Below are 6000 nucleotides of genomic sequence, written 5' to 3'. Positions count from 1 at the left end.
CACATTGATACCACCATACCAGCCAGCATCTTTAAGTGGGCAATGGAATTTCAGGTTTCCATCAGACACTGATCACTGTTATAGTGCCGCTCACACACAAGTGCAAAAGGAGTAAGTGTACAATGACTATCTTCACAGAACTGCTAGCCATTTCCCACTGACTTCGTCCATGTATGTGTGGTATCCAGCAGACTCAATGGTGTGTACCCACTGAGCCACACCTCCATCAGCTCTGGACTACAAGCAACTCTGTCGGCGCAATATAGGATGACTAGCGGCAATTACACTGCCCACTTGCTCTTGTAGCCTCCACCAGAGAACAGTATCCAGATACTACCAAGTTGCAGCTCCGACTTCATCGTTCATGATTGCTACAGGCAGCCACATTCTGATGGCTGAGCCCACGCGAATAGTAAACGGTTGTGAAAACGCACTTGACCTCTTAGCGAGAAATAATCCTGAGTTAATAACGAGCATCAAAACCAATTCAGGGATTAGTGAACACAGGGTCGTCGTAGCGAGATTGAATACTGCAATCCCTAAATCCCCGAATAAGAAGCGAAAAATATACCTATTCAGAAACCAGGCAAAAATTCCCCTGACGCCTTCCTGAGAGACAATTTCTACTCGTTCCAAATTAATAATGTAAGTGTAGACCAGATGTGGCTTGAATTCAAAGAAATAGTATCAGCAGCACTTGAGAGATTTATACCAAATAAATTAACAAACGACGGAGCTGATCCTCCTAGGTACACAAAACGGGATAGAACACTGTTGCAGAAACAACGAAACAAACGTGCCAAATTTAAACAGGCGCAAAATCCCCAAGATTGGCGATCTTTTACAGGAGCTCGAAATTTTGCGCGGACTTCAATGCGAGATGCCTATAACAGTACCACAACGAAACGTTGTCTCGAAACCTGGCAGAAAATCCAAAAACATTCTGGTCGTATGTCACGTATATTAGCGGCAAGAAACAATCAATGCCTTCTCTGCGCGATAGCTATGGAGATACTACCGAAGACAGTGCTGCCAAAACAGAGTTACTAAACACAGTCTTCCGAAATGCCTTCACAAAAGAAGACGAAGTAAATATTCCAGAATTCGAATCAAGAACAGCTGCCAACATAAGTAACGTAGAAGTAAATATCCTCGGAGTAGTGAATTAACTTAAATCACTTAATAAAAGCAAGTCTTCTGGTCCAGAATGTATACCAATTGGGTTCCTTTAGGACTATGCTGATGTATTAGCTCCATACTTAACAATCATATACAACCGTTCGCTTGACGAAAGATCCGTATCCAAAGACTGTAAAGCTGCACAAGTCACACCAATATTCAGCAAAGGTAGTATGAGTAATCCACTAAATTACAGGCCCATATCGTTAACGTCGATATGTAGCAGGATTTTGGAACATATATTGTGTTCAAACATTATAAATTACCTCTAAGAAAACTGTCTATTGACACACAGTCTACATGGGTTTAGAAAACATCGTTCCTGTGAAGCACAACTAGCTCTTTATTCACATGAAGTATTGAGTGCTATTGACAAGGATTTCAAATCGATTCCGTATTTCTGGATTTCCAGAAGGCTTTTGACACTGTACCACACAAGCGGCTCTTATTGAAATTGCGTGCTTGTGGAATATCGACTCAGTTATGTGACTGGATTTGTGATTTCCTGTTAGAGAGATCACAGTTCGTAGTAACTGACGGAAAGTGATCGAGTAAAACAGAAGTGATTTCTGGCTTTCCCCAAGGTAGTGTTATAGGCCATTTGCTGTTCCTTATCTGTATAAACCATTTGGGAGACAATCTGAGCAGCCGTCTTCGGTTGCTTTCAGATGACGTTGTCGTTTATCGACTAATAAAGTCATCCGAAAATCAAAACAAACTGCAAAACGATTTAAAAAAAATATCTGAATGGTGCGAAAAGTGACAGTTGAATCTAAATAACGAAAAGTATGAGGTCATCCACATGAGTGCTAAAAGGAACTCGTTAAACTTCGGTTACACGATAAATCAGTCCAATCTAAAAGCGGTAAATTTAACTAAATACCTAGGAATTACAATTACGAACAACTTAAATTGGAAGGAACACGTAGAAAATGTTGTGGGGAAGGCTAACCAAAGACTGCGTTTTATTGGCAGGACACTTAGAAAATGTAACAGACCAACGAAGGAGACTGCCTACACTACGCTTGTCCGTCCTCTTTTAGAATACTGCTGCACGGTGTGGGATGCTTACTAGATAGGACTGACGGAGTTCATCGAAAAGGTTCAAAGAAAGGCAGCGCGTTTTGTATTATCGCGAAATATGGGTGAGAAAAAAATGGTTCAAATGGCTCTGAGCACTATGGGACTTAACATCTGTGGTCATCAGTCCCCTAGAACTTAGAACTACTTAAACCTAACTAACCTAAGAACATCACACACATCCATGCCCGAGGCAGGATTCGAACCTGCGGTCGTAGCGGTCACGCGGTTCCAGACTGAAGCGCCTAGAACCGCACGGCCACACCGGCCGGCTGTGGGAGAGAGTGTCACAGAAATGATACAGGATTTGGGCTGGAAATCGTTAAAAGAAAGGCGTTTTTCGTTGTGACGGAATCTTCTCACGAAATTCCAATCACCGACTTTCTCCTCCGAATGCGAAAATATTTTGTTGACACCGACCTACATAGGGAGGAACGATCACCACGATAAAATGAGGGAAATCAGAGCTCGTACGGAAAGATATAGGCGTTCATTCTTTCCGCGCGCTGTACGAGATTTGAATAATAGAGAATTGCGAAGGTGGTTCGATGAAGCCTCTGCCGGGCACTTAAATTTGATTTGCAGAGTATCCATGTAGATGTAGATTGACCTTGTAGTAAATGGACACTGTTTCTTTCTATACTATGAGTCTTTGTACAGTTGGAGGTATACAAGTTAGGTAAAGCTCGTGTTTACTGTGCTAATTTGTTCGCTTATCATTTCTGCCCCTGCCCAGATTCCCTATGACAACAGTTGCCACATGACTCTGTAGCTCATGTCTCCTTGCCGCAGTGTTACGAAATCGTCAACAAAAGAATCGACAAACACCTTTCAAGTTGTGGCGATTACTTTTGAAATAACAAACAGCCTCCTTCCTTTTCTTTCCGTCAGTCTCGTTTTCGTCTTACTGCCCGCTACACATTCAGTTATAGCGACCATATCATGGACTGCCAAGAGACAACAAAGTTATTTAGATTTCATTGAATTAGGTTTAGGACCTTAATACCATGCATAAGATTATACCCAGTGTGAGTAGTTTAGTAACATACTCCTTATAAATGCTATTTCTTATTTCCTATAGTGCTGCCGAATCTCTGTTATAGTGCCGCTCACATAACGCAAGTGCAAAAGGAGTAAGTGTACAATGACTATATTCACAGAACTACTAGCCATTTCCCACTGACTTCGTCCATGTATGTGTTCAACACATATATTGAACATACCTCCTCTTCCCCCTCTCTGCTATGACCTCTCCTTCCTATGGCTGTCCACCTCAGCCTCCCACTATCTGTCTATCTCCTCCTACCCAGTCTCTCTGTCTCTTCATCGCCTCCTCCTTCTCTCTTTGTCCATTTACTTCAGCCTCTCTCTCTGACCATATCTTCTTATCTCCTCCTTCTGACCACATAAACAAAAAAAAAAGTTCAAATGTGTGTGAAATCTTATGGGACTTAACTGCTAAGGTCATCAGTCCCTAAGCTTACACACTACTTAATTATCCTAAGAACAAACACACACACCCATGCCCGAGGGAGGACTCGAACCTCCGCCGGGAGCAGCCGCACAGTCCATGACTGCAGCGACTGAGACCGCTCGTCTAATCCCGCGCGGCACCACATCACCCTCCAACTCTCTCTTTCCATCTCAGCCTCCCTCTCTTCTGTTTCCACCTGCCCACTACCCCTCTACATCTTTCACCTGCCTCATGGATCTCCCTCTCCTCCTCTTTCTCTGTCCATTTCCACCTACCCCTCGCTTTGTCCAGCCCTAGTCTATCCATCTCCACTTGTTTCCAGCAAAGCTCATTGACTCTGCAATACAGTTCAGTAAAGCAGGCCACTACTACTCCCACAACACACCTCATATGCAGGGATGATGATGATGTTTGGTTTGTGGGGCACTCAACTGTGCGATCATCAGTGCTCGTACAAAGTCCCAATTTTTTCATAGTCCAATTTTGACACTGTCACGAACGACGAGGACAACACAAACACCCAGTCTCTTGGCAGAGAAAGTCCCTAACCCACCTGGTAACTGAACCTGGCAGCCCATGATCCAGAGGCAGCAACACTAGCCACTAAACCACGAGCCTGATATGCAGGGCACACTACACATCAGAGGCTTGAAATATTTATGTGCCCCTGACATATAGGCTGCGGTTCTAAGCAGGTCGATGAATCAGACCTATTCTACTACAACAATAAAGGGCATCCTACATGTCAGGGCTAACAAAAACTTTTCTTAGTCATGACAAAAAGGTTGCCCTGCAAACACATTGATGTGGCAGACCAATACTGTTCCCACACAATAAACATCTCATGCACATAGCTTGTATGCCCTGAACTGAAAAAAAAAACAAGTTTTGCCTGCATCTCCGTTACTGTTGGAGCTAGGAGGTTATACGCCACACAGTGCTAATACTCATGAGACCTGTTCTTTCTGTTCCAAAGTTGGATGAAATCGATCCAGAGGTTTGAGAGGTGATCCAAGACGTACACCTACAAACTCTGCTTTATACAAACTGTAGCAGCTTTATGCTACTGTATATGTAGGTGCTGAATTAATAGTAGTATTAAGTTACTACATTCACAACAAATTAGAAATCCTTGCAAGAAAGGTGATGGTGTTCTCTCGAAATCCTGCTGGGAAAATTTAGAGAAGCTGTATTCGAAGAAAACTGTGCCACTATAATGCTGTGACCGTCGAATATCTCTTGTAGAAGTCATTAGAATAAGATCCGAGAAATTATGGTACATATAGAAGCAAATAGAGAGTCATTTTTCCCTCTCCTGAACAGCGCAGAAAGTCATCAGTACTGGTGCAAATGCCCTCCACCGTGCATCATACACCTGAAGTGAGGAATACGTAATTAATTACTTGGTGTACCTAACATCAGCTGTAATCTGCTGCAAGCTGGAAGTAATGAAGTCCTCTCCAGAATTTTTAACTGAATGATAGTTCGTAGTTATACCAACGTGTGTTAAACTTAATACACTCAGAAAGAACGGACTTTGTTTGAATCATCGTCCTTTCGACTGATGCTGCTCACCATCTTTCCTTACCTTGTGGAAACTTTATCATCTCTCTTCCGGTTCTATTCAGACAATTCCAGTAATCTGAAAGTGGGACAAGGGATTACTAGATGCGAGTACTGGTATGAGGATTACAGTTTCGACAGTTTCCTTATGATCAGGTGAAATACGTGTGCGTGTTTCTGTGAGGGAAACTTTATTTTTAACATGTAGACTGTTATTTTATTCTATTTGTTTACTAGCTGACCTGGCAGACGTTGTTCCGTCCAAATTGTAATAAGTTGATTCTGATCATTTTGTGAATTTGTGAAAAGTTATTGGAAACGTGTAAACAAAGTAGAAATTTAAAAAGTATATATAATTCGAGTGATAATTGTATCTATTAATGATTGTGTCCATGGGTAGCAGTACGCCAGAAATTTCGAATGCGAGATTGATTCTATCCGTATTACAACGCTGAAATGCTGGAAATGTGCGATTTTCCAGAGGTGCTATCGTCTTGGAGTCAGACGGTTTTGTTCAAGAATTTAAGTCTCAGTTGAATTAAGTCAGAATTTCATGTCAACCAAATGATTTATTTTTCTCCATTACATTTGAAATCACGATGAATCTCAAAGTGTTTTATTTACATTTCGAATGAGTTCAGTCTTTTTGCTATTGCCAATGTCAAGCAATTGTTTTGAAAATACTTCTCCATATTGATCGTTTT

This window comes from Schistocerca cancellata, chromosome 8 (genome assembly GCF_023864275.1).
Source record: "Schistocerca cancellata isolate TAMUIC-IGC-003103 chromosome 8, iqSchCanc2.1, whole genome shotgun sequence".
Taxonomy (NCBI): Eukaryota; Metazoa; Arthropoda; class Insecta; order Orthoptera; family Acrididae; genus Schistocerca; species Schistocerca cancellata.
Note: the sequence above shows the minus strand (reverse complement) of the source record.